A 22,538-nucleotide genomic window follows, 5' to 3' on the forward strand; every position below is an offset into this window, starting at 1 on the left:
AAGGATAGCCCCAATGATGATTTTTTTAGTATTCCTTAACTTAAAAAAGCAAGACACATTAAGACTTTAGCTGGGCACATTTTTTACTAGCATGAGGGATGATATAGGCTCTGTGGCGCAATGGATAGCGCATTGGACTTCTAGAGCTATATAGCAATACAAAGGTTCTGGGTTCGAGTCCCACCAGAGTTGTGTGTTTTTGGGTAACATGTAATTACTTTTCAGATGTTAGAATGAGGCAAAAGGAAATACTGCACAGTAACAGGCTTTATGGTTAAGGGCTTAGAGTGGTCTTTAATAAAAACATTTCTGGCCCCTAATTTGTTAGTGTAAGTTATTGGAACCACCTTTTTTTGTGGACTCTTAAGACAACGATTTTTACATCCAATTTTGAAAATGCTCTGTTCATGTCTATCTGTTATCAATATATAGAAACCACGAAGTGTCAAGAACAATTTAAAGTTGAGCTATTTTTGAGTATGTCTAAAAGATAGACCCAATGATGATTTTTTTAGTATTCCTTAACTTAAAAAAGCAAGACACATTAAGACTTTAGCTGGGCACATTTTTTACTAGCATGTGGGATGATATAGGCTCTGTGGCGCAATGGATAGCGCATTGGACTTCTAGAGCTATATAGCAATTCAAAGGTTGAGGGTTCGAGTCCCACCAGAGTCGTGTGTTTTTGGGTAACATGTAATTACTTTTCAGATGTTAGAATGAGGCAAAAGGAAATACTGCACAGTAACAGGCTTTATGGTTAAGGGCTTAGAGTGGTCTTTAATAAAAACATTTCTGGCCCCTAATTTGTTAGTGTAAGTTATTGGAACCACCTTTTTTTGTGGACTCTTAAGACAACGATTTTTACATCCAATTTTGAAAATGCTCTGTTGATGTCTATCTGTTATCAATATATAGAAACCACGAAGTGTCAAGAACAATTTAAAGTTGAGCTATTTTTGAGTATGTCTAAAAGATAGACCCAATGATGATTTTTTTAGTATTCCTTAACTTAAAAAAGCAAGACACATTAAGACTTTAGCTGGGCACATTTTTTACTAGCATGTGGGATGATATAGGCTCTGTGGCGCAATGGATAGCGCATTGGACTTCTAGAGCTATATAGCAATTCAAAGGTTGTGGGTTCGAGTCCCACCAGAGTCGTGTGTTTTTGGGTAACATGTAATTACTTTTCAGATGTTAGAATGAGGCAAAAGGAAATACTGCACAGTAACAGGCTTTATGGTTAAGGGCTTAGAGTGGTCTTTAATAAAAACATTTCTGGCCCCTAATTTTTTAGTGTAAGTTATTGGAACCACCTTTTTTGTGGACTATTAAGACAATGATTTTTGCATCCAATTTTGAAAATGCTCTGTTCATGTCTATCTGTTATCAATATATAGAAACCACGAAGTGTCAAGAACAATTTAAAGTTGAGCTATTTTTGAGTATGTCTAAAAGATAGACCCAATGATGATTTTTTTAGTATTCCTTAACTTAAAAAAGCAAGACACATTAAGACTTTAGCTGGGCACATTTTTTACTAGCATGTGGGATGATATAGGCTCTGTGGCGCAATGGATAGCGCATTGGACTTCTAGAGCTATATAGCAATTCAAAGGTTGTGGGTTCGAGTCCCACCAGAGTCGTGTGTTTTTGGGTAACATGTAATTACTTTTCAGATGTTAGAATGAGGCAAAAGGAAATACTGCACAGTAACAGGCTTTATGGTTAAGGGCTTAGAGTGGTCTTTAATAAAAACATTTCTGGCCCCTAATTTGTTAGTGTAAGTTATTGGAACCACCTTTTTTTGTGGACTCTTAAGACAACGATTTTTACATCCAATTTTGAAAATGCTCTGTTCATGTCTATCTGTTATCAATATATAGAAACCACGAAGTGTCAAGAACAATTTAAAGCTGAGCTATTTTTGAGTATCTCTAAAGGATAGCCCCAATGATGATTTTTTTAGTATTCCTTAACTTAAAAAAGCAAGACACATTAAGACTTTAGCTGGGCACATTTTTTACTAGCATGTGGGATGATATAGGCTCTGTGGCGCAATGGATAGCGCTTTGGACTTCTAGAGCTATATAGCAATTCAAAGGTTGTGGGTTCGAGTCCCACCAGAGTCGTGTGTTTTTGGGTAACATGTAATTACTTTTCAGATGTTAGAATGAGGCAAAAGGAAATACTGCACAGTAACAGGCTTTATGGTTAAGGGCTTAGAGTGGTCTTTAATAAAAACATTTCTGGCCCCTAATTTTTTAGTGTAAGTTATTGGAACCACCTTTTTTGTGGACTCTTAAGACAATGATTTTTGCATCCAATTTTGAAAATGCTCTGTTCATGTCTATCTGTTATCAATATATAGAAACCACGAAGTGTCAAGAACAATTTAAAGTTGAGCTATTTTTGAGTATGTCTAAAAGATAGACCCAATGATGATTTTTTTAGTATTCCTTAACTTAAAAAAGCAAGACACATTAAGACTTTAGCTGGGCACATTTTTTACTAGCATGTGGGATGATATAGGCTCTGTGGCGCAATGGATAGCGCATTGGACTTCTAGAGCTATATAGCAATTCAAAGGTTGTGGGTTCGAGTCCCACCAGAGTCGTGTGTTGTTGGGTAACATGTAATTACTTTTCAGATGTTAGAATGAGGCAAAAGGAAATACTGCACAGTAACAGGCTTTATGGTTAAGGGCTTAGAGTGGTCTTTAATAAAAACATTTCTGGCCCCTAATTTGTTAGTGTAAGTTATTGGAACCACCTTTTTTTGTGGACTCTTAAGACAACGATTTTTGCATCCAATTTTGAAAATGCTCTGTTCATGTCTATCTGTTATCAATATATAGAAACCACGAAGTGTCAAGAACAATTTAAAGCTGAGCTATTTTTGAGTATCTCTAAAGGATAGCCCCAATGATGATTTTTTTAGTATTCCTTAACTTAAAAAAGCAAGACACATTAAGACTTTAGCTGGGCACATTTTTTACTAGCATGAGGGATGATATAGGCTCTGTGGCGCAATCGATAGCGCATTGGACTTCTAGAGCTATATAGCAATACAAAGGTTGAGGGTTCGAGTCCCACCAGAGTCGTGTGTTTTTGGGTAACATGTAATTACTTTTCAGATGTTAGAATGAGGCAAAAGGAAATACTGCACAGTAACAGGCTTTATGGTTAAGGGCTTAGAGTGGTCTTTAATAAAAACATTTCTGGCCCCTAATTTGTTAGTGTAAGTTATTGGAACCACCTTTTTTTGTGGACTCTTAAGACAACGATTTTTGCATCCAATTTTGAAAATGCTCTGTTCATGTCTATCTGTTATCAATATATAGAAACCACGAAGTGTCAAGAACAATTTAAAGCTGAGCTATTTTTGAGTATCTCTAAAGTATAGCCCCAATGATGATTTTTTTAGTATTCCTTAACTTAAAAAAGCAAGACACATTAAGACTTTAGCTGGGCACATTTTTTACTAGCATGTGGGATGATATAGGCTCTGTGGCGCAATGGATAGAGCATTGGACTTCTAGAGCTATATAGCAATTCAAAGGTTGTGGGTTCGAGTCCCACCAGAGTCGTGTGTTTTTGGGTAACATGTAATTACTTTTCAGATGTTAGAATGAGGCAAAAAGGAATAATGCACAGTAACAGGCTTTATGGTTAAGGGCTTAGAGTGGTCTTTAATAAAAACATTTCTGGCCCCTAATTTTTTAGTGTAAGTTATTGGAACCACCTTTTTTGTGGACTCTTAAGACAATGATTTTTGCATCCAATTTTGAAAATGCTCTGTTCATGTCTATCTGTTATCAATATATAGAAACCACGAAGTGTCAAGAACAATTTAAAGCTGAGCTATTTTTGAGTATCTCTAAAGGATAGCCCCAATGATGATTTTTTTAGTATTCCTTAACTTAAAAAAGCAAGACACATTAAGACTTTAGCTGGGCACATTTTTTACTAGCATGTGGGATGATATAGGCTCTGTGGCGCAATGGATAGCGCATTGGACTTCTAGAGCTATATAGCAATTCAAAGGTTGTGGGTTCGAGTCCCACCAGAGTCGTGTGTTTTTGGGTAACATGTAATTACTTTTCAGATGTTAGAATGAGGCAAAAGGAAATACTGCACAGTAACAGGCTTTATGGTTAAGGGCTTAGAGTGGTCTTTAATAAAAACATTTCTGGCCCCTAATTTGTTAGTGTAAGTTATTGGAACAAACCTTTTTTTGTGGACTCTTAAGACAACGATTTTTGCATCCAATTTTGAAAATGCTCTGTTCATGTCTATCTGTTATCAATATATAGAAACCACGAAGTGTCAAGAACAATTTAAAGCTGAGCTATTTTTGAGTATGTCTAAAAGATAGACCCAATGATGATTTTTTTAGTATTCCTTAACTTAAAAAAGCAAGACACATTAAGACTTTAGCTGGGCACATTTTTTACTAGCATGTGGGATGATATAGGCTCTGTGGCGCAATGGATAGCGCATTGGACTTCTAGAGCTATATAGCAATTCAAAGGTTGTGGGTTCGAGTCCCACCAGAGTCGGGTGTTTTTGGGTAACATGTAATTACTTTTCAGATGTTAGAATGAGGCAAAAGGAAATACTGCACAGTAACAGGCTTTATGGTTAAGGGCTTAGAGTGGTCTTTCATAAAAACATTTCTGGCCCCTAATTTGTTAGTGTAAGTTATTGGAACCACCTTTTTTTGTGGACTCTTAAGACAACGATTTTTACATCCAATTTTGAAAATGCTCTGTTCATGTCTATCTGTTATCAATATATAGAAACCACGAAGTGTCAAGAACAATTTAAAGCTGAGCTATTTTTGAGTATCTCTAAAGGATAGCCCCAATGATGATTTTTTTAGTATTCCTTAACTTAAAAAAGCAAGACACATTAAGACTTTAGCTGGGCACATTTTTTACTAGCATGAGGGATGATATAGGCTCTGTGGCGCAATGGATAGCGCATTGGACTTCTAGAGCTATATAGCAATACAAAGGTTGTGGGTTTGAGTCCCACCAGAGTCGTGTGTTTTTGGGTAACATGTAATTACTTTTCAGATGTTAGAATGAGGCAAAAGGAAATACTGCACAGTAACAGGCTTTATGGTTAAGGGCTTAGAGTGGTCTTTAATAAAAACATTTCTGGCCCCTAATTTGTTAGTGTAAGTTATTGGAACCACCTTTTTTTGTGGACTCTTAAGACAACGATTTTTACATCCAATTTTGAAAATGCTCTGTTCATGTCTATCTGTTATCAATATATAGAAACCACGAAGTGTCAAGAACAATTTAAAGCTGAGCTATTTTTGAGTATCTCTAAAGGATAGCCCCAATGATGATTTTTTTAGTATTCCTTAACTTAAAAAAGCAAGACACATTAAGACTTTAGCTGGGCACATTTTTTACTAGCATGAGGGATGATATAGGCTCTGTGGCGCAATGGATAGCGCATTGGACTTCTAGAGCTATATAGCAATACAAAGGTTGTGGGTTCGAGTCCCACCAGAGTCGTGTGTTTTTGGGTAACATGTAATTACTTTTCAGATGTTAGAATGAGGCAAAAGGAAATACTGCACAGTAACAGGCTTTATGGTTAAGGGCTTAGAGTGGTCTTTAATAAAAACATTTCTGGCCCCTAATTTGTTAGTGTAAGTTATTGGAACAAACCTTTTTTTGTGGACTCTTAAGACAACGATTTTTGCATCCAATTTTGAAAATGCTCTGTTCATGTCTATCTGTTATCAATATATAGAAACCACGAAGTGTCAAGAACAATTTAAAGCTGAGCTATTTTTGAGTATGTCTAAAAGATAGACCCAATGATGATTTTTTTAGTATTCCTTAACTTAAAAAAGCAAGACACATTAAGACTTTAGCTGGGCACATTTTTTACTAGCATGTGGGATGATATAGGCTCTGTGGCGCAATGGATAGCGCATTGGACTTCTAGAGCTATATAGCAATTCAAAGGTTGTGGGTTCGAGTCCCACCAGAGTCGTGTGTTTTTGGGTAACATGTAATTACTTTTCAGATGTTAGAATGAGGCAAAAGGAAATACTGCACAGTAACAGGCTTTATGGTTAAGGGCTTAGAGTGGTCTTTAATAAAAACATTTCTGGCCCCTAATTTGTTAGTGTAAGTTATTGGAACCACCTTTTTTTGTGGACTCTTAAGACAACGATTTTTACATCCAATTTTGAAAATGCTCTGTTCATGTCTATCTGTTATCAATATATAGAAACCACGAAGTGTCAAGAACAATTTAAAGCTGAGCTATTTTTGAGTATCTCTAAAGGATAGCCCCAATGATGATTTTTTTAGTATTCCTTAACTTAAAAAAGCAAGACACATTAAGACTTTAGCTGGGCACATTTTTTACTAGCATGAGGGCTGATATAGGCTCTGTGGCGCAATGGATAGCGCATTGGACTTCTAGAGCTATATAGCAATACAAAGGTTGTGGGTTCGAGTCCCACCAGAGTCGTGTGTTTTTGGGTAACATGTAATTACTTTTCAGATGTTAGAATGAGGCAAAAGGAAATACTGCACAGTAACAGGCTTTATGGTTAAGGGCTTAGAGTGGTCTTTAATAAAAACATTTCTGGCCCCTAATTTGTTAGTGTAAGTTATTGGAACAAACCTTTTTTTGTGGACTCTTAAGACAACGATTTTTGCATCCAATTTTGAAAATGATCTGTTCATGTCTATCTGTTATCAATATATAGAAACCACGAAGTGTCAAGAACAATTTAAAGCTGAGCTATTTTTGAGTATGTCTAAAAGATAGACCCAATGATGATTTTTTTAGTATTCCTTAACTTAAAAAAGCAAGACACATTAAGACTTTAGCTGGGCACATTTTTTACTAGCATGAGGGATGATATAGGCTCTGTGGCGCAATGGATAGCGCATTGGACTTCTAGAGCTATATAGCAATACAAAGGTTGTGGGTTTGAGTCCCACCAGAGTCGTGTGTTTTTGGGTAACATGTAATTACTTTTCAGATGTTAGAATGAGGCAAAAGGAAATACTGCACAGTAACAGGCTTTATGGTTAAGGGCTTAGAGTGGTCTTTAATAAAAACATTTCTGGCCCCTAATTTGTTAGTGTAAGTTATTGGAACCACCTTTTTTTGTGGACTCTTAAGACAACGATTTTTACATCCAATTTTGAAAATGCTCTGTTCATGTCTATCTGTTATCAATATATAGAAACCACGAAGTGTCAAGAACAATTTAAAGCTGAGCTATTTTTGAGTATGTCTAAAAGATAGACCCAATGATGATTTTTTTAGTATTCCTTAACTTAAAAAAGCAAGACACATTAAGACTTTAGCTGGGCACATTTTTTACTAGCATGAGGGATGATATAGGCTCTGTGGCGCAATGGATAGCGCATTGGACTTCTAGAGCTATATAGCAATACAAAGGTTGTGGGTTTGAGTCCCACCAGAGTCGTGTGTTTTTGGGTAACATGTAATTACTTTTCAGATGTTAGAATGAGGCAAAAGGAAATACTGCACAGTAACAGGCTTTATGGTTAAGGGCTTAGAGTGGTCTTTAATAAAAACATTTCTGGCCCCTAATTTGTTAGTGTAAGTTATTGGAACCACCTTTTTTTGTGGACTCTTAAGACAACGATTTTTACATCCAATTTTGAAAATGCTCTGTTCATGTCTATCTGTTATCAATATATAGAAACCACGAAGTGTCAAGAACAATTTAAAGCTGAGCTATTTTTGAGTATCTCTAAAGGATAGCCCCAATGATGATTTTTTTAGTATTCCTTAACTTAAAAAAGCAAGACACATTAAGACTTTAGCTGGGCACATTTTTTACTAGCATGAAGGATGATATAGGCTCTGTGGCGCAATGGATAGCGCATTGGACTTCTAGAGCTATATAGCAATACAAAGGTTGTGGGTTCGAGTCCCACCAGAGTCGTGTGTTTTTGGGTAACATGTAATTACTTTTCAGATGTTAGAATGAGGCAAAAGGAAATACTGCACAGTAACAGGCTTTATGGTTAAGGGCTTAGAGTGGTCTTTAATAAAAACATTTCTGGCCCCTAATTTGTTAGTGTAAGTTATTGGAACCACCTTTTTTTGTGGACTCTTAAGACAACGATTTTTGCATCCAATTTTGAAAATGCTCTGTTCATGTCTATCTGTTATCAATATATAGAAACCACGAAGTGTCAAGAACAATTTAAAGCTGAGCTATTTTTGAGTATCTCTAAAGTATAGCCCCAATGATGATTTTTTTAGTATTCCTTAACTTAAAAAAGCAAGACACATTAAGACTTTAGCTGGGCACATTTTTTACTAGCATGTGGGATGATATAGGCTCTGTGGCGCAATGGATAGCGCATTGGACTTCTAGAGCTATATAGCAATTCAAAGGTTGTGGGTTCGAGTCCCACCAGAGTCGTGTGTTTTTGGGTAACATGTAATTACTTTTCAGATGTTAGAATGAGGCAAAAAGGAATAATGCACAGTAACAGGCTTTATGGTTAAGGGCTTAGAGTGGTCTTTAATAAAAACATTTCTGGCCCCTAATTTTTTAGTGTAAGTTATTGGAACCACCTTTTTTGTGGACTCTTAAGACAATGATTTTTGCATCCAATTTTGAAAATGCTCTGTTCATGTCTATCTGTTATCAATATATAGAAACCACGAAGTGTCAAGAACAATTTAAAGTTGAGCTATTTTTGAGTATGTCTAAAAGATAGACCCAATGATGATTTTTTTAGTATTCCTTAACTTAAAAAAGCAAGACACATTAAGACTTTAGCTGGGCACATTTTTTACTAGCATGTGGGATGATATAGGCTCTGTGGCGCAATGGATAGCGCATTGGACTTCTAGAGCTATATAGCAATTCAAAGGTTGTGGGTTCGAGTCCCACCAGAGTCGTGTGTTTTTGGGTAACATGTAATTACTTTTCAGATGTTAGAATGAGGCAAAAGGAAATACTGCACAGTAACAGGCTTTATGGTTAAGGGCTTAGAGTGGTCTTTAATAAAAACATTTCTGGCCCCTAATTTGTTAGTGTAAGTTATTGGAACCACCTTTTTTTGTGGACTCTTAAGACAACGATTTTTACATCCAATTTTGAAAATGCTCTGTTCATGTCTATCTGTTATCAATATATAGAAACCACGAAGTGTCAAGAACAATTTAAAGCTGAGCTATTTTTGAGTATGTCTAAAAGATAGACCCAATGATGATTTTTTTAGTATTCCTTAACTTAAAAAAGCAAGACACATTAAGACTTTAGCTGGGCACATTTTTTACTAGCATGTGGGATGATATAGGCTCTGTGGCGCAATGGATAGCGCATTGGACTTCTAGAGCTATATAGCAATTCAAAGGTTGTGGGTTCGAGTCCCACCAGAGTCGTGTGTTTTTGGGTAACATGTAATTACTTTTCAGATGTTAGAATGAGGCAAAAGGAAATACTGCACAGTAACAGGCTTTATGGTTAAGGGCTTAGAGTGGTCTTTAATAAAAACATTTCTGGCCCCTAATTTGTTAGTGTAAGTTATTGGAACCACCTTTTTTTGTGGACTCTTAAGACAACGATTTTTACATCCAATTTTGAAAATGCTCTGTTCATGTCTATCTGTTATCAATATATAGAAACCACGAAGTGTCAAGAACAATTTAAAGCTGAGCTATTTTTGAGTATCTCTAAAGGATAGCCCCAATGATGATTTTTTTAGTATTCCTTAACTTAAAAAAGCAAGACACATTAAGACTTTAGCTGGGCACATTTTTTACTAGCATGAGGGATGATATAGGCTCTGTGGCGCAATGGATAGCGCATTGGACTTCTAGAGCTATATAGCAATACAAAGGTTGTGGGTTTGAGTCCCACCAGAGTCGTGTGTTTTTGGGTAACATGTAATTACTTTTCAGATGTTAGAATGAGGCAAAAGGAAATACTGCACAGTAACAGGCTTTATGGTTAAGGGCTTAGAGTGGTCTTTAATAAAAACATTTCTGGCCCCTAATTTGTTAGTGTAAGTTATTGGAACCACCTTTTTTTGTGGACTCTTAAGACAACGATTTTTACATCCAATTTTGAAAATGCTCTGTTCATGTCTATCTGTTATCAATATATAGAAACCACGAAGTGTCAAGAACAATTTAAAGCTGAGCTATTTTTGAGTATCTCTAAAGGATAGCCCCAATGATGATTTTTTTAGTATTCCTTAACTTAAAAAAGCAAGACACATTAAGACTTTAGCTGGGCACATTTTTTACTAGCATGAGGGATGATATAGGCTCTGTGGCGCAATGGATAGCGCATTGGACTTCTAGAGCTATATAGCAATACAAAGGTTGTGGGTTCGAGTCCCACCAGAGTCGTGTGTTTTTGGGTAACATGTAATTACTTTTCAGATGTTAGAATGAGGCAAAAGGAAATACTGCACAGTAACAGGCTTTATGGTTAAGGGCTTAGAGTGGTCTTTAATAAAAACATTTCTGGCCCCTAATTTGTTAGTGTAAGTTATTGGAACCACCTTTTTTTGTGGACTCTTAAGACAACGATTTTTGCATCCAATTTTGAAAATGCTCTGTTCATGTCTATCTGTTATCAATATATAGAAACCACGAAGTGTCAAGAACAATTTAAAGTTGAGCTATTTTTGAGTATGTCTAAAAGATAGACCCAATGATGATTTTTTTAGTATTCCTTAACTTAAAAAAGCAAGACACATTAAGACTTTAGCTGGGCACATTTTTTACTAGCATGTGGGATGATATAGGCTCTGTGGCGCAATGGATAGCGCATTGGACTTCTAGAGCTATATAGCAATTCAAAGGTTGTGGGTTCGAGTCCCACCAGAGTCGTGTGTTTTTGGGTAACATGTAATTACTTTTCAGATGTTAGAATTAGGCAAAAGGAAATACTGCACAGTAACAGGCTTTATGGTTAAGGGCTTAGAGTGGTCTTTAATAAAAACATTTCTGGCCCCTAATTTGTTAGTGTAAGTTATTGGAACCACCTTTTTTTGTGGACTCTTAAGACAACGATTTTTGCATCCAATTTTGAAAATGCTCTGTTCATGTCTATCTGTTATTAATATATAGAAACCACGAAGTGTCAAGAACAATTTAAAGCTGAGCTATTTTTGAGTATCTCTAAAGTATAGCCCCAATGATGATTTTTTTAGTATTCCTTAACTTAAAAAAGCAAGACACATTAAGACTTTAGCTGGGCACATTTTTTACTAGCATGTGGGATGATATAGGCTCTGTGGCGCAATGGATAGCGCATTGGACTTCTAGAGCTATATAGCAATTCAAAGGTTGTGGGTTCGAGTCCCACCAGAGTCGTGTGTTTTTGGGTAACATGTAATTACTTTTCAGATGTTAGAATGAGGCAAAAAGGAATAATGCACAGTAACAGGCTTTATGGTTAAGGGCTTAGAGTGGTCTTTAATAAAAACATTTCTGGCCCCTAATTTTTTAGTGTAAGTTATTGGAACCACCTTTTTTGTGGACTCTTAAGACAATGATTTTTGCATCCAATTTTGAAAATGCTCTGTTCATGTCTATCTGTTATCAATATATAGAAACCACGAAGTGTCAAGAACAATTTAAAGTTGAGCTATTTTTGAGTATGTCTAAAAGATAGACCCAATGATGATTTTTTTAGTATTCCTTAACTTAAAAAAGCAAGACACATTAAGACTTTAGCTGGGCACATTTTTTACTAGCATGTGGGATGATATAGGCTCTGTGGCGCAATGGATAGCGCATTGGACTTCTAGAGCTATATAGCAATTCAAAGGTTGTGGGTTCGAGTCCCACCAGAGTCGTGTGTTTTTGGGTAACATGTAATTACTTTTCAGATGTTAGAATGAGGCAAAAAGGAATAATGCACAGTAACAGGCTTTATGGTTAAGGGCTTAGAGTGGTCTTTAATAAAAACATTTCTGGCCCCTAATTTTTTAGTGTAAGTTATTGGAACCACCTTTTTTGTGGACTCTTAAGACAATGATTTTTGCATCCAATTTTGAAAATGCTCTGTTCATGTCTATCTGTTATCAATATATAGAAACCACGAAGTGTCAAGAACAATTTAAAGTTGAGCTATTTTTGAGTATGTCTAAAAGATAGACCCAATGATGATTTTTTTAGTATTCCTTAACTTAAAAAAGCAAGACACATTAAGACTTTAGCTGGGCACATTTTTTACTAGCATGTGGGATGATATAGGCTCTGTGGCGCAATGGATAGCGCATTGGACTTCTAGAGCTATATAGCAATTCAAAGGTTGTGGGTTCGAGTCCCACCAGAGTCGTGTGTTTTTGGGTAACATGTAATTACTTTTCAGATGTTAGAATTAGGCAAAAGGAAATACTGCACAGTAACAGGCTTTATGGTTAAGGGCTTAGAGTGGTCTTTAATAAAAACATTTCTGGCCCCTAATTTGTTAGTGTAAGTTATTGGAACCACCTTTTTTTGTGGACTCTTAAGACAACGATTTTTGCATCCAATTTTGAAAATGCTCTGTTCATGTCTATCTGTTATCAATATATAGAAACCACGAAGTGTCAAGAACAATTTAAAGCTGAGCTATTTTTGAGTATCTCTAAAGTATAGCCCCAATGATGATTTTTTTAGTATTCCTTAACTTAAAAAAGCAAGACACATTAAGACTTTAGCTGGGCACATTTTTTACTAGCATGTGGGATGATATAGGCTCTGTGGCGCAATGGATAGCGCATTGGACTTCTAGAGCTATATAGCAATTCAAAGGTTGTGGGTTCGAGTCCCACCAGAGTCGTGTGTTTTTGGGTAACATGTAATTACTTTTCAGATGTTAGAATGAGGCAAAAAGGAATAATGCACAGTAACAGGCTTTATGGTTAAGGGCTTAGAGTGGTCTTTAATAAAAACATTTCTGGCCCCTAATTTTTTAGTGTAAGTTATTGGAACCACCTTTTTTGTGGACTCTTAAGACAATGATTTTTGCATCCAATTTTGAAAATGCTCTGTTCATGTCTATCTGTTATCAATATATAGAAACCACGAAGTGTCAAGAACAATTTAAAGTTGAGCTATTTTTGAGTATGTCTAAAAGATAGACCCAATGATGATTTTTTTAGTATTCCTTAACTTAAAAAAGCAAGACACATTAAGACTTTAGCTGGGCACATTTTTTACTAGCATGTGGGATGATATAGGCTCTGTGGCGCAATGGATAGCGCATTGGACTTCTAGAGCTATATAGCAAGTCAAAGGTTGTGGGTTCGAGTCCCACCAGAGTCGTGTGTTTTTGGGTAACATGTAATTACTTTTCAGATGTTAGAATGAGGCAAAAAGGAATAATGCACAGTAACAGGCTTTATGGTTAAGGGCTTAGAGTGGTCTTTAATAAAAACATTTCTGGCCCCTAATTTTTTAGTGTAAGTTATTGGAACCACCTTTTTTGTGGACTCTTAAGACAATGATTTTTGCATCCAATTTTGAAAATGCTCTGTTCATGTCTATCTGTTATCAATATATAGAAACCACGAAGTGTCAAGAACAATTTAAAGTTGAGCTATTTTTGAGTATGTCTAAAAGATAGACCCAATGATGATTTTTTTAGTATTCCTTAACTTAAAAAAGCAAGACACATTAAGACTTTAGCTGGGCACATTTTTTACTAGCATGTGGGATGATATAGGCTCTGTGGCGCAATGGATAGCGCATTGGACTTCTAGAGCTATATAGCAATTCAAAGGTTGTGGGTTCGAGTCCCACCAGAGTCGTGTGTTTTTGGGTAACATGTAATTACTTTTCAGATGTTAGAATTAGGCAAAAGGAAATACTGCACAGTAACAGGCTTTATGGTTAAGGGCTTAGAGTGGTCTTTAATAAAAACATTTCTGGCCCCTAATTTGTTAGTGTAAGTTATTGGAACCACCTTTTTTTGTGGACTCTTAAGACAACGATTTTTGCATCCAATTTTGAAAATGCTCTGTTCATGTCTATCTGTTATCAATATATAGAAACCACGAAGTGTCAAGAACAATTTAAAGCTGAGCTATTTTTGAGTATCTCTAAAGTATAGCCCCAATGATGATTTTTTTAGTATTCCTTAACTTAAAAAAGCAAGACACATTAAGACTTTAGCTGGGCACATTTTTTACTAGCATGTGGGATGATATAGGCTCTGTGGCGCAATGGATAGCGCATTGGACTTCTAGAGCTATATAGCAATTCAAAGGTTGTGGGTTCGAGTCCCACCAGAGTCGTGTGTTTTTGGGTAACATGTAATTACTTTTCAGATGTTAGAATGAGGCAAAAAGGAATAATGCACAGTAACAGGCTTTATGGTTAAGGGCTTAGAGTGGTCTTTAATAAAAACATTTCTGGCCCCTAATTTTTTAGTGTAAGTTATTGGAACCACCTTTTTTGTGGACTCTTAAGACAATGATTTTTGCATCCAATTTTGAAAATGCTCTGTTCATGTCTATCTGTTATCAATATATAGAAACCACGAAGTGTCAAGAACAATTTAAAGTTGAGCTATTTTTGAGTATGTCTAAAAGATAGACCCAATGATGATTTTTTTAGTATTCCTTAACTTAAAAAAGCAAGACACATTAAGACTTTAGCTGGGCACATTTTTTACTAGCATGTGGGATGATATAGGCTCTGTGGCGCAATGGATAGCGCATTGGACTTCTAGAGCTATATAGCAATTCAAAGGTTGTGGGTTCGAGTCCCACCAGAGTCGTGTGTTTTTGGGTAACATGTAATTACTTTTCAGATGTTAGAATTAGGCAAAAGGAAATACTGCACAGTAACAGGCTTTATGGTTAAGGGCTTAGAGTGGTCTTTAATAAAAACATTTCTGGCCCCTAATTTGTTAGTGTAAGTTATTGGAACCACCTTTTTTTGTGGACTCTTAAGACAACGATTTTTACATCCAATTTTGAAAATGCTCTGTTCATGTCTATCTGTTATCAATATATAGAAACCACGAAGTGTCAAGAACAATTTAAAGCTGAGCTATTTTTGAGTATCTCTAAAGGATAGCCCCAATGATGATTTTTTTAGTATTCCTTAACTTAAAAAAGCAAGACACATTAAGACTTTAGCTGGGCACATTTTTTACTAGCATGAGTGATGATATAGGCTCTGTGGCGCAATGGATAGCGCATTGGACTTCTAGAGCTATATAGCAATACAAAGGTTGTGGGTTCGAGTCCCACCAGAGTCGTGTGTTTTTGGGTAACATGTAATTACTTTTCAGATGTTAGAATGAGGCAAAAGGAAATACTGCACAGTAACAGGCTTTATGGTTAAGGGCTTAGAGTGGTCTTTAATAAAAACATTTCTGGCCCCTAATTTGTTAGTGTAAGTTATTGGAACCACCTTTTTTTGTGGACTCTTAAGACAACGATTTTTGCATCCAATTTTGAAAATGCTCTGTTCATGTCTATCTGTTATCAATATATAGAAACCACGAAGTGTCAAGAACAATTTAAAGTTGAGCTATTTTTGAGTATGTCTAAAAGATAGACCCAATGATGATTTTTTTAGTATTCCTTAACTTAAAAAAGCAAGACACATTAAGACTTTAGCTGGGCACATTTTTTACTAGCATGTGGGATGATATAGGCTCTGTGGCGCAATGGATAGCGCATTGGACTTCTAGAGCTATATAGCAATTCAAAGGTTGTGGGTTCGAGTCCCACCAGAGTCGTGTGTTTTTGGGTAACATGTAATTACTTTTCAGATGTTAGAATTAGGCAAAAGGAAATACTGCACAGTAACAGGCTTTATGGTTAAGGGCTTAGAGTGGTCTTTAATAAAAACATTTCTGGCCCCTAATTTGTTAGTGTAAGTTATTGGAACCACCTTTTTTTGTGGACTCTTAAGACAACGATTTTTGCATCCAATTTTGAAAATGCTCTGTTCATGTCTATCTGTTATTAATATATAGAAACCACGAAGTGTCAAGAACAATTTAAAGCTGAGCTATTTTTGAGTATCTCTAAAGTATAGCCCCAATGATGATTTTTTTAGTATTCCTTAACTTAAAAAAGCAAGACACATTAAGACTTTAGCTGGGCACATTTTTTACTAGCATGTGGGATGATATAGGCTCTGTGGCGCAATGGATAGCGCATTGGACTTCTAGAGCTATATAGCAATTCAAAGGTTGTGGGTTCGAGTCCCACCAGAGTCGTGTGTTTTTGGGTAACATGTAATTACTTTTCAGATGTTAGAATGAGGCAAAAAGGAATAATGCACAGTAACAGGCTTTATGGTTAAGGGCTTAGAGTGGTCTTTAATAAAAACATTTCTGGCCCCTAATTTTTTAGTGTAAGTTATTGGAACCACCTTTTTTGTGGACTCTTAAGACAATGATTTTTGCATCCAATTTTGAAAATGCTCTGTTCATGTCTATCTGTTATCAATATATAGAAACCACGAAGTGTCAAGAACAATTTAAAGTTGAGCTATTTTTGAGTATGTCTAAAAGATAGACCCAATGATGATTTTTTTAGTATTCCTTAACTTAAAAAAGCAAGACACATTAAGACTTTAGCTGGGCACATTTTTTACTAGCATGTGGGATGATATAGGCTCTGTGGCGCAATGGATAGCGCATTGGACTTCTAGAGCTATATAGCAATTCAAAGGTTGTGGGTTCGAGTCCCACCAGAGTCGTGTGTTTTTGGGTAACATGTAATTACTTTTCAGATGTTAGAATTAGGCAAAAGGAAATACTGCACAGTAACAGGCTTTATGGTTAAGGGCTTAGAGTGGTCTTTAATAAAAACATTTCTGGCCCCTAATTTGTTAGTGTAAGTTATTGGAACCACCTTTTTTTGTGGACTCTTAAGACAACGATTTTTGCATCCAATTTTGAAAATGCTCTGTTCATGTCTATCTGTTATCAATATATAGAAACCACGAAGTGTCAAGAACAATTTAAAGCTGAGCTATTTTTGAGTATCTCTAAAGTATAGCCCCAATGATGATTTTTTTAGTATTCCTTAACTTAAAAAAGCAAGACACATTAAGACTTTAGCTGGGCACATTTTTTACTAGCATGTGGGATGATATAGGCTCTGTGGCGCAATGGATAGCGCATTGGACTTCTAGAGCTATATAGCAATTCAAAGGTTGTGGGTTCGAGTCCCACCAGAGTCGTGTGTTTTTGGGTAACATGTAATTACTTTTCAGATGTTAGAATGAGGCAAAAAGGAATAATGCACAGTAACAGGCTTTATGGTTAAGGGCTTAGAGTGGTCTTTAATAAAAACATTTCTGGCCCCTAATTTTTTAGTGTAAGTTATTGGAACCACCTTTTTTGTGGACTCTTAAGACAATGATTTTTGCATCCAATTTTGAAAATGCTCTGTTCATGTCTATCTGTTATCAATATATAGAAACCACGAAGTGTCAAGAACAATTTAAAGTTGAGCTATTTTTGAGTATGTCTAAAAGATAGACCCAATGATGATTTTTTTAGTATTCCTTAACTTAAAAAAGCAAGACACATTAAGACTTTAGCTGGGCACATTTTTTACTAGCATGTGGGATGATATAGGCTCTGTGGCGCAATGGATAGCGCATTGGACTTCTAGAGCTATATAGCAATTCAAAGGTTGTGGGTTCGAGTCCCACCAGAGTCGTGTGTTTTTGGGTAACATGTAATTACTTTTCAGATGTTAGAATTAGGCAAAAGGAAATACTGCACAGTAACAGGCTTTATGGTTAAGGGCTTAGAGTGGTCTTTAATAAAAACATTTCTGGCCCCTAATTTGTTAGTGTAAGTTATTGGAACCACCTTTTTTTGTGGACTCTTAAGACAACGATTTTTACATCCAATTTTGAAAATGCTCTGTTCATGTCTATCTGTTATCAATATATAGAAACCACGAAGTGTCAAGAACAATTTAAAGCTGAGCTATTTTTGAGTATCTCTAAAGGATAGCCCCAATGATGATTTTTTTAGTATTCCTTAACTTAAAAAAGCAAGACACATTAAGACTTTAGCTGGGCACATTTTTTACTAGCATGTGGGATGATATAGGCTCTGTGGCACAATGGATAGCGCATTGGACTTCTAGAGCTATATAGCAATTCAAAAGTTGTGGGTTCGAGTCCCACCAGAGTCGTGTGTTTTTGGGTAACATGTAATTACTTTTCAGATGTTAGAATGAGGCAAAAGGAAATACTGCACAGTAACAGGCTTTATGGTTAAGGGCTTAGAGTGGTCTTTAATAAAAACATTTCTGGCCCCTAATTTGTTAGTGTAAGTTATTGGAACAAACCTTTTTTTGTGGACTCTTAAGACAACGATTTTTGCATCCAATTTTGAAAATGCTCTGTTCATGTCTATCTGTTATCAATATATAGAAACCACGAAGTGTCAAGAACAATTTAAAGTTGAGCTATTTTTGAGTATGTCTAAAAGATAGACCCAATGATGATTTTTTTAGTATTCCTTAACTTAAAAAAGCAAGACACATTAAGACTTTAGCTGGGCACATTTTTTACTAGCATGTGGGATGATATAGGCTCTGTGGCGCAATGGATAGCGCATTGGACTTCTAGAGCTATATAGCAATTCAAAGGTTGTGGGTTCGAGTCCCACCAGAGTCATGTGTTTTTGGGTAACATGTAATTACTTTTCAGATGTTAGAATGAGGCAAAAGGAAATACTGCACAGTAACAGGCTTTATGGTTAAGGGCTTAGAGTGGTCTTTATTAAAAACATTTCTGGCCCCTAATTTGTTAGTGTAAGTTATTGGAACCACCTTTTTTTGTGGACTCTTAAGACAACGATTTTTGCATCCAATTTTGAAAATGCTCTGTTCATGTCTATCTGTTATCAATATATAGAAACCACGAAGTGTCAAGAACCATTTAAAGTTGAGCTATTTTTGAGTATGTCTAAAAGATAGACCCAATGATGATTTTTTTAGTATTCCTTAACTTAAAAAAGCAAGACACATTAAGACTTTAGCTGGGCACATTTTTTACTAGCATGTGGGATGATATAGGCTCTGTGGCGCAATGGATAGCGCATTGGACTTCTAGAGCTATATAGCAGTTCAAAGGTTGTGGGTTCGAGTCCCACCAGAGTCGTGTGTTTTTGGGTAACATGTAATTACTTTTCAGATGTTAGAATGAGGCAAAAGGAAATACTGCACAGTAACAGGCTTTATGGTTAAGGGCTTAGAGTGGTCTTTAATAAAAACATTTCTGGCCCCTAATTTGTTAGTGTAAGTTATTGGAACCACCTTTTTTTGTGGACTCTTAAGACAACGATTTTTGCATCCAATTTTGAAAATGCTCTGTTCATGTCTATCTGTTATCAATATATAGAAACCACGAAGTGTCAAGAACAATTTAAAGCTGAGCTATTTTTGAGTATCTCTAAAGGATAGCCCCAATGATGATTTTTTTTGTATTCCTTAACTTAAAAAAGCAAGACACATTAAGACTTTAGCTGGGCACATTTTTTACTAGCATATGGGATGATATAGGCTCTGTGGCGCAATGGATAGCACATTGGACTTCTAGAGCTATATAGCAATTCAAAGGTTGTGGGTTCGAGTCCCACCAGAGTCGTGTGTTTTTGGGTAACATGTAATTACTTTTCAGATGTTAGAATGAGGCAAAAAGGAATAATGCACAGTAACAGGCTTTATGGTTAAGGGCTTAGAGTGGTCTTTAATAAAAACATTTCTGGCCCCTAATTTGTTAGTGTAAGTTATTGGAACCACCTTTTTTTGTGGACTCTTAAGACAACGATTTTTGCATCCAATTTTGAAAATGCTCTGTTCATGTCTATCTGTTATCAATATATAGAAACCACGAAGTGTCAAGAACAATTTAAAGCTGAGCTATTTTTGAGTATCTCTAAAGGATAGCCCCAATGATGATTTTTTTTGTATTCCTTAACTTAAAAAAGCAAGACACATTAAGACTTTAGCTGGGCACATTTTTTACTAGCATGTGGGATGATGTAGGCTCTGTGGCGCAATGGATAGCACATTGGACTTCTAGAGCTATATAGCAATTCAAATGTTGTGGGTTCGAGTCCCACCAGAGTCGTGTGTTTTTGGGTAACATGTAATTACTTTTCAGATGTTAGAATGAGGCAAAAAGGAATAATGCACAGTAACAGGCTTTATGGTTAAGGGCTTAGAGTGGTCTTTAATAAAAAGATTTCTGGCCCCTAATTTTTTAGTGTAAGTTATTGGAACCACCTTTTTTGTGGACTCTTAAGACAATGATTTTTGCATCCAATTTTGAAAATGCTCTGTTCATGTCTATCTGTTATCAATATATAGAAACCACGAAGTGTCAAGAACAATTTAAAGTTGAGCTATTTTTGAGTATGTCTAAAAGATAGACCCAATGATGATTTTTTTAGTATTCCTTAACTTAAAAAAGCAAGACACATTAAGCCTTTAGCTGGGCACATTTTTTACTAGCATAAGGGATGATATAGGCTCTGTGGCGCAATGGATAGCGCATTGGACTTCTAGAGCTATATAGCAATTCAAAGGTTGTGGGTTCAAGTCCCACCAGAGTCGTGTGTTTTTGGGTAACATGTAATTACTTTTCAGATGTTAGAATGAGGCAAAAGGAAATACTGCACAGTAACAGGCTTTATGGTTAAGGGCTTAGAGTGGTCTTTAATAAAAACATTTCTGGCCCCTAATTTGTTAGTGTAAGTTATTGGAACCACCTTTTTTTGTGGACTCTTAAGACAACGATTTTTACATCCAATTTTGAAAATGCTCTGTTCATGTCTATCTGTTATCAATATATAGAAACCACGAAGTGTCAAGAACAATTTAAAGCTGAGCTATTTTTGAGTATCTCTAAAGGATAGCCCCAATGATGATTTTTTTAGTATTCCTTAACTTAAAAAAGCAAGACACATTAAGACTTTAGCTGGGCACATTTTTTACTAGCATGTGGGATGATATAGGCTCTGTGGCGCAATGGATAGCGCATTGGACTTCTAGAGCTATATAGCAATTCAAAGGTTGTGGGTTCGAGTCCCACCAGAGTCGTGTGTTTTTGGGTAACATGTAATTACTTTTCAGATGTTAGAATGAGGCAAAAGGAAATACTGCACAGTAACAGGCTTTATGGTTAAGGGCTTAGAGTGGTCTTTAATAAAAACATTTCTGGCCCCTAATTTGTTAGTGTAAGTTATTGGAACCACCTTTTTTTGTGGACTCTTAAGACAACGATTTTTGCATCCAATTTTGAAAATGCTCTGTTCATGTCTATCTGTTATCAATATATAGAAACCACGAAGTGTCAAGAACAATTTAAAGCTGAGCTATTTTTGAGTATCTCTAAAGGATAGCCCCAATGATGATTTTTTTTGTATTCCTTAACTTAAAAGAGCAAGACACATTAAGACTTTAGCTGGGCACATTTTTTACTAGCATGTGGGATGATATAGTCTCTGTGGCGCAGTGGATAGCGCATTGGACTTCTAGAGCTATATAGCAATTCAAAGGTTGTGGGTTCGAGTCCCTCCAGAGTCGTGTGTTTTTGTGTAACATGTAATTACTTTTCAGATGTTAGAATGAGGCAAAAGGAAATACTGCACAGTAACAGGCTTTATGGTTAAGGGCTTAGAGTGGTCTTTAATAAAAACATTTCTGGCCCCTAATTTGTTAGTGTAAGTTATTGGAACCACCTTTTTTGTGGACTCTTAAGACAACGATTTTTGCATCCAATTTTGAAAATGCTCTGTTCATGTCTATCTGTTATCAATATATAGAAACCACGAAGTGTCAAGAACAATTTAAAGCTGAGCTATTTTTGAGTATCTCTAAAGGATAGCCCCAATGATGATTTTTTTTGTATTCCTTAACTTAAAAAAGCAAGACACATTAAGACTTTAGCTGGGCACATTTTTTACTAGCATGTGGGATGATATAGGCTCTGTGGCGCAATGGATAGCGCATTGGACTTCTAGAGCTATATAGCAATTCAAAGGTTGTGGGTTCGAGTCCCACCAGAGTCGTGTGTTTTTGGGTAACATGTAATTACTTTTCAGATGTTAGAATGAGGCAAAAAGGAATAATGCACAGTAACAGGCTTTATGGTTAAGGGCTTAGAGTGGTCTTTAATAAAAACATTTCTGGCCCCTAATTTTTTAGTGTAAGTTATTGGAACCACCTTTTTTGTGGACTCTTAAGACAATGATTTTTGCATCCAATTTTGAAAATGCTCTGTTCATGTCTATCTGTTATCAATATATAGAAACCACGAAGTGTCAAGAACAATTTAAAGTTGAGCTATTTTTGAGTATGTCTAAAAGATAGACCCAATGATGATTTTTTTAGTATTCCTTAACTTAAAAAAGCAGGACACATTAAGACTTTAGCTGGGCACATTTTTTACTAGCATGTGGGATGATATAGGCTCTGTGGCGCAATGGATAGCGCATTGGACTTCTAGAGCTATATAGCAATTCAAAGGTTGTGGGTTCGAGTCCCACCAGAGTCA

The 22,538-nt window shown here is 36.0% G+C and overlaps 45 non-coding genes across 45 annotated transcripts; all 45 read left to right on the forward strand.

The window, feature by feature from the left end:
* The first annotated feature begins 592 nt into the window (after positions 1 to 592).
* On the forward strand, positions 593 to 678 carry TRNAR-UCU (transfer RNA arginine (anticodon UCU)). The gene is given in 2 exon segments: positions 593 to 629; positions 643 to 678. It is a non-coding gene; the product is annotated as a tRNA-Arg (tRNA).
* A 400-nt stretch (positions 679 to 1,078) lies between these two features.
* Positions 1,079 to 1,164, forward strand: TRNAR-UCU (transfer RNA arginine (anticodon UCU)). Its single transcript is given in 2 exon segments — positions 1,079 to 1,115; positions 1,129 to 1,164. It is a non-coding gene; the product is annotated as a tRNA-Arg (tRNA).
* Positions 1,165 to 1,563: 399 nt separating this feature from the next.
* On the forward strand, positions 1,564 to 1,649 carry TRNAR-UCU (transfer RNA arginine (anticodon UCU)). Its single transcript is given in 2 exon segments — positions 1,564 to 1,600; positions 1,614 to 1,649. It is a non-coding gene; the product is annotated as a tRNA-Arg (tRNA).
* Positions 1,650 to 2,049: 400 nt separating this feature from the next.
* Positions 2,050 to 2,135, forward strand: TRNAR-UCU (transfer RNA arginine (anticodon UCU)). Its single transcript is given in 2 exon segments — positions 2,050 to 2,086; positions 2,100 to 2,135. It is a non-coding gene; the product is annotated as a tRNA-Arg (tRNA).
* Positions 2,136 to 2,534: 399 nt separating this feature from the next.
* Positions 2,535 to 2,620, forward strand: TRNAR-UCU (transfer RNA arginine (anticodon UCU)). Its single transcript is given in 2 exon segments — positions 2,535 to 2,571; positions 2,585 to 2,620. It is a non-coding gene; the product is annotated as a tRNA-Arg (tRNA).
* An 886-nt stretch (positions 2,621 to 3,506) lies between these two features.
* On the forward strand, positions 3,507 to 3,592 carry TRNAR-UCU (transfer RNA arginine (anticodon UCU)). Its single transcript is given in 2 exon segments — positions 3,507 to 3,543; positions 3,557 to 3,592. It is a non-coding gene; the product is annotated as a tRNA-Arg (tRNA).
* Positions 3,593 to 3,991: 399 nt separating this feature from the next.
* TRNAR-UCU (transfer RNA arginine (anticodon UCU)) lies at positions 3,992 to 4,077 on the forward strand. Its single transcript is given in 2 exon segments — positions 3,992 to 4,028; positions 4,042 to 4,077. It is a non-coding gene; the product is annotated as a tRNA-Arg (tRNA).
* Positions 4,078 to 4,478: 401 nt separating this feature from the next.
* On the forward strand, positions 4,479 to 4,564 carry TRNAR-UCU (transfer RNA arginine (anticodon UCU)). Its single transcript is given in 2 exon segments — positions 4,479 to 4,515; positions 4,529 to 4,564. It is a non-coding gene; the product is annotated as a tRNA-Arg (tRNA).
* Positions 4,565 to 4,964: 400 nt separating this feature from the next.
* TRNAR-UCU (transfer RNA arginine (anticodon UCU)) lies at positions 4,965 to 5,050 on the forward strand. Its single transcript is given in 2 exon segments — positions 4,965 to 5,001; positions 5,015 to 5,050. It is a non-coding gene; the product is annotated as a tRNA-Arg (tRNA).
* A 400-nt stretch (positions 5,051 to 5,450) lies between these two features.
* Positions 5,451 to 5,536, forward strand: TRNAR-UCU (transfer RNA arginine (anticodon UCU)). The gene is given in 2 exon segments: positions 5,451 to 5,487; positions 5,501 to 5,536. It is a non-coding gene; the product is annotated as a tRNA-Arg (tRNA).
* Positions 5,537 to 5,937: 401 nt separating this feature from the next.
* Positions 5,938 to 6,023, forward strand: TRNAR-UCU (transfer RNA arginine (anticodon UCU)). The gene is given in 2 exon segments: positions 5,938 to 5,974; positions 5,988 to 6,023. It is a non-coding gene; the product is annotated as a tRNA-Arg (tRNA).
* A 400-nt stretch (positions 6,024 to 6,423) lies between these two features.
* On the forward strand, positions 6,424 to 6,509 carry TRNAR-UCU (transfer RNA arginine (anticodon UCU)). The gene is given in 2 exon segments: positions 6,424 to 6,460; positions 6,474 to 6,509. It is a non-coding gene; the product is annotated as a tRNA-Arg (tRNA).
* Positions 6,510 to 6,910: 401 nt separating this feature from the next.
* On the forward strand, positions 6,911 to 6,996 carry TRNAR-UCU (transfer RNA arginine (anticodon UCU)). Its single transcript is given in 2 exon segments — positions 6,911 to 6,947; positions 6,961 to 6,996. It is a non-coding gene; the product is annotated as a tRNA-Arg (tRNA).
* Positions 6,997 to 7,396: 400 nt separating this feature from the next.
* On the forward strand, positions 7,397 to 7,482 carry TRNAR-UCU (transfer RNA arginine (anticodon UCU)). Its single transcript is given in 2 exon segments — positions 7,397 to 7,433; positions 7,447 to 7,482. It is a non-coding gene; the product is annotated as a tRNA-Arg (tRNA).
* Positions 7,483 to 7,882: 400 nt separating this feature from the next.
* On the forward strand, positions 7,883 to 7,968 carry TRNAR-UCU (transfer RNA arginine (anticodon UCU)). Its single transcript is given in 2 exon segments — positions 7,883 to 7,919; positions 7,933 to 7,968. It is a non-coding gene; the product is annotated as a tRNA-Arg (tRNA).
* A 400-nt stretch (positions 7,969 to 8,368) lies between these two features.
* On the forward strand, positions 8,369 to 8,454 carry TRNAR-UCU (transfer RNA arginine (anticodon UCU)). The gene is given in 2 exon segments: positions 8,369 to 8,405; positions 8,419 to 8,454. It is a non-coding gene; the product is annotated as a tRNA-Arg (tRNA).
* Positions 8,455 to 8,853: 399 nt separating this feature from the next.
* Positions 8,854 to 8,939, forward strand: TRNAR-UCU (transfer RNA arginine (anticodon UCU)). Its single transcript is given in 2 exon segments — positions 8,854 to 8,890; positions 8,904 to 8,939. It is a non-coding gene; the product is annotated as a tRNA-Arg (tRNA).
* A 400-nt stretch (positions 8,940 to 9,339) lies between these two features.
* TRNAR-UCU (transfer RNA arginine (anticodon UCU)) lies at positions 9,340 to 9,425 on the forward strand. Its single transcript is given in 2 exon segments — positions 9,340 to 9,376; positions 9,390 to 9,425. It is a non-coding gene; the product is annotated as a tRNA-Arg (tRNA).
* Positions 9,426 to 9,825: 400 nt separating this feature from the next.
* Positions 9,826 to 9,911, forward strand: TRNAR-UCU (transfer RNA arginine (anticodon UCU)). Its single transcript is given in 2 exon segments — positions 9,826 to 9,862; positions 9,876 to 9,911. It is a non-coding gene; the product is annotated as a tRNA-Arg (tRNA).
* Positions 9,912 to 10,311: 400 nt separating this feature from the next.
* TRNAR-UCU (transfer RNA arginine (anticodon UCU)) lies at positions 10,312 to 10,397 on the forward strand. The gene is given in 2 exon segments: positions 10,312 to 10,348; positions 10,362 to 10,397. It is a non-coding gene; the product is annotated as a tRNA-Arg (tRNA).
* Positions 10,398 to 10,797: 400 nt separating this feature from the next.
* On the forward strand, positions 10,798 to 10,883 carry TRNAR-UCU (transfer RNA arginine (anticodon UCU)). The gene is given in 2 exon segments: positions 10,798 to 10,834; positions 10,848 to 10,883. It is a non-coding gene; the product is annotated as a tRNA-Arg (tRNA).
* Positions 10,884 to 11,283: 400 nt separating this feature from the next.
* Positions 11,284 to 11,369, forward strand: TRNAR-UCU (transfer RNA arginine (anticodon UCU)). The gene is given in 2 exon segments: positions 11,284 to 11,320; positions 11,334 to 11,369. It is a non-coding gene; the product is annotated as a tRNA-Arg (tRNA).
* A 399-nt stretch (positions 11,370 to 11,768) lies between these two features.
* Positions 11,769 to 11,854, forward strand: TRNAR-UCU (transfer RNA arginine (anticodon UCU)). Its single transcript is given in 2 exon segments — positions 11,769 to 11,805; positions 11,819 to 11,854. It is a non-coding gene; the product is annotated as a tRNA-Arg (tRNA).
* A 399-nt stretch (positions 11,855 to 12,253) lies between these two features.
* TRNAR-UCU (transfer RNA arginine (anticodon UCU)) lies at positions 12,254 to 12,339 on the forward strand. Its single transcript is given in 2 exon segments — positions 12,254 to 12,290; positions 12,304 to 12,339. It is a non-coding gene; the product is annotated as a tRNA-Arg (tRNA).
* Positions 12,340 to 12,739: 400 nt separating this feature from the next.
* TRNAR-UCU (transfer RNA arginine (anticodon UCU)) lies at positions 12,740 to 12,825 on the forward strand. Its single transcript is given in 2 exon segments — positions 12,740 to 12,776; positions 12,790 to 12,825. It is a non-coding gene; the product is annotated as a tRNA-Arg (tRNA).
* Positions 12,826 to 13,224: 399 nt separating this feature from the next.
* Positions 13,225 to 13,310, forward strand: TRNAR-UCU (transfer RNA arginine (anticodon UCU)). The gene is given in 2 exon segments: positions 13,225 to 13,261; positions 13,275 to 13,310. It is a non-coding gene; the product is annotated as a tRNA-Arg (tRNA).
* Positions 13,311 to 13,709: 399 nt separating this feature from the next.
* Positions 13,710 to 13,795, forward strand: TRNAR-UCU (transfer RNA arginine (anticodon UCU)). Its single transcript is given in 2 exon segments — positions 13,710 to 13,746; positions 13,760 to 13,795. It is a non-coding gene; the product is annotated as a tRNA-Arg (tRNA).
* Positions 13,796 to 14,195: 400 nt separating this feature from the next.
* Positions 14,196 to 14,281, forward strand: TRNAR-UCU (transfer RNA arginine (anticodon UCU)). The gene is given in 2 exon segments: positions 14,196 to 14,232; positions 14,246 to 14,281. It is a non-coding gene; the product is annotated as a tRNA-Arg (tRNA).
* Positions 14,282 to 14,680: 399 nt separating this feature from the next.
* On the forward strand, positions 14,681 to 14,766 carry TRNAR-UCU (transfer RNA arginine (anticodon UCU)). Its single transcript is given in 2 exon segments — positions 14,681 to 14,717; positions 14,731 to 14,766. It is a non-coding gene; the product is annotated as a tRNA-Arg (tRNA).
* Positions 14,767 to 15,166: 400 nt separating this feature from the next.
* TRNAR-UCU (transfer RNA arginine (anticodon UCU)) lies at positions 15,167 to 15,252 on the forward strand. The gene is given in 2 exon segments: positions 15,167 to 15,203; positions 15,217 to 15,252. It is a non-coding gene; the product is annotated as a tRNA-Arg (tRNA).
* Positions 15,253 to 15,652: 400 nt separating this feature from the next.
* Positions 15,653 to 15,738, forward strand: TRNAR-UCU (transfer RNA arginine (anticodon UCU)). Its single transcript is given in 2 exon segments — positions 15,653 to 15,689; positions 15,703 to 15,738. It is a non-coding gene; the product is annotated as a tRNA-Arg (tRNA).
* A 400-nt stretch (positions 15,739 to 16,138) lies between these two features.
* On the forward strand, positions 16,139 to 16,224 carry TRNAR-UCU (transfer RNA arginine (anticodon UCU)). Its single transcript is given in 2 exon segments — positions 16,139 to 16,175; positions 16,189 to 16,224. It is a non-coding gene; the product is annotated as a tRNA-Arg (tRNA).
* Positions 16,225 to 16,623: 399 nt separating this feature from the next.
* Positions 16,624 to 16,709, forward strand: TRNAR-UCU (transfer RNA arginine (anticodon UCU)). The gene is given in 2 exon segments: positions 16,624 to 16,660; positions 16,674 to 16,709. It is a non-coding gene; the product is annotated as a tRNA-Arg (tRNA).
* A 400-nt stretch (positions 16,710 to 17,109) lies between these two features.
* Positions 17,110 to 17,195, forward strand: TRNAR-UCU (transfer RNA arginine (anticodon UCU)). Its single transcript is given in 2 exon segments — positions 17,110 to 17,146; positions 17,160 to 17,195. It is a non-coding gene; the product is annotated as a tRNA-Arg (tRNA).
* Positions 17,196 to 17,594: 399 nt separating this feature from the next.
* TRNAR-UCU (transfer RNA arginine (anticodon UCU)) lies at positions 17,595 to 17,680 on the forward strand. The gene is given in 2 exon segments: positions 17,595 to 17,631; positions 17,645 to 17,680. It is a non-coding gene; the product is annotated as a tRNA-Arg (tRNA).
* A 400-nt stretch (positions 17,681 to 18,080) lies between these two features.
* TRNAR-UCU (transfer RNA arginine (anticodon UCU)) lies at positions 18,081 to 18,166 on the forward strand. Its single transcript is given in 2 exon segments — positions 18,081 to 18,117; positions 18,131 to 18,166. It is a non-coding gene; the product is annotated as a tRNA-Arg (tRNA).
* Positions 18,167 to 18,567: 401 nt separating this feature from the next.
* TRNAR-UCU (transfer RNA arginine (anticodon UCU)) lies at positions 18,568 to 18,653 on the forward strand. The gene is given in 2 exon segments: positions 18,568 to 18,604; positions 18,618 to 18,653. It is a non-coding gene; the product is annotated as a tRNA-Arg (tRNA).
* A 400-nt stretch (positions 18,654 to 19,053) lies between these two features.
* TRNAR-UCU (transfer RNA arginine (anticodon UCU)) lies at positions 19,054 to 19,139 on the forward strand. Its single transcript is given in 2 exon segments — positions 19,054 to 19,090; positions 19,104 to 19,139. It is a non-coding gene; the product is annotated as a tRNA-Arg (tRNA).
* Positions 19,140 to 19,539: 400 nt separating this feature from the next.
* Positions 19,540 to 19,625, forward strand: TRNAR-UCU (transfer RNA arginine (anticodon UCU)). The gene is given in 2 exon segments: positions 19,540 to 19,576; positions 19,590 to 19,625. It is a non-coding gene; the product is annotated as a tRNA-Arg (tRNA).
* A 400-nt stretch (positions 19,626 to 20,025) lies between these two features.
* On the forward strand, positions 20,026 to 20,111 carry TRNAR-UCU (transfer RNA arginine (anticodon UCU)). Its single transcript is given in 2 exon segments — positions 20,026 to 20,062; positions 20,076 to 20,111. It is a non-coding gene; the product is annotated as a tRNA-Arg (tRNA).
* Positions 20,112 to 20,510: 399 nt separating this feature from the next.
* On the forward strand, positions 20,511 to 20,596 carry TRNAR-UCU (transfer RNA arginine (anticodon UCU)). The gene is given in 2 exon segments: positions 20,511 to 20,547; positions 20,561 to 20,596. It is a non-coding gene; the product is annotated as a tRNA-Arg (tRNA).
* Positions 20,597 to 20,996: 400 nt separating this feature from the next.
* TRNAR-UCU (transfer RNA arginine (anticodon UCU)) lies at positions 20,997 to 21,082 on the forward strand. The gene is given in 2 exon segments: positions 20,997 to 21,033; positions 21,047 to 21,082. It is a non-coding gene; the product is annotated as a tRNA-Arg (tRNA).
* Positions 21,083 to 21,482: 400 nt separating this feature from the next.
* On the forward strand, positions 21,483 to 21,568 carry TRNAR-UCU (transfer RNA arginine (anticodon UCU)). The gene is given in 2 exon segments: positions 21,483 to 21,519; positions 21,533 to 21,568. It is a non-coding gene; the product is annotated as a tRNA-Arg (tRNA).
* Positions 21,569 to 21,967: 399 nt separating this feature from the next.
* Positions 21,968 to 22,053, forward strand: TRNAR-UCU (transfer RNA arginine (anticodon UCU)). The gene is given in 2 exon segments: positions 21,968 to 22,004; positions 22,018 to 22,053. It is a non-coding gene; the product is annotated as a tRNA-Arg (tRNA).
* Positions 22,054 to 22,452: 399 nt separating this feature from the next.
* Positions 22,453 to 22,538, forward strand: TRNAR-UCU (transfer RNA arginine (anticodon UCU)). The gene is given in 2 exon segments: positions 22,453 to 22,489; positions 22,503 to 22,538. It is a non-coding gene; the product is annotated as a tRNA-Arg (tRNA).

The sequence above is a fragment of the Rhinoderma darwinii genome, chromosome 4 (assembly GCF_050947455.1).
Source record: "Rhinoderma darwinii isolate aRhiDar2 chromosome 4, aRhiDar2.hap1, whole genome shotgun sequence".
Lineage (NCBI taxonomy): Eukaryota > Metazoa > Chordata > Amphibia > Anura > Rhinodermatidae > Rhinoderma > Rhinoderma darwinii.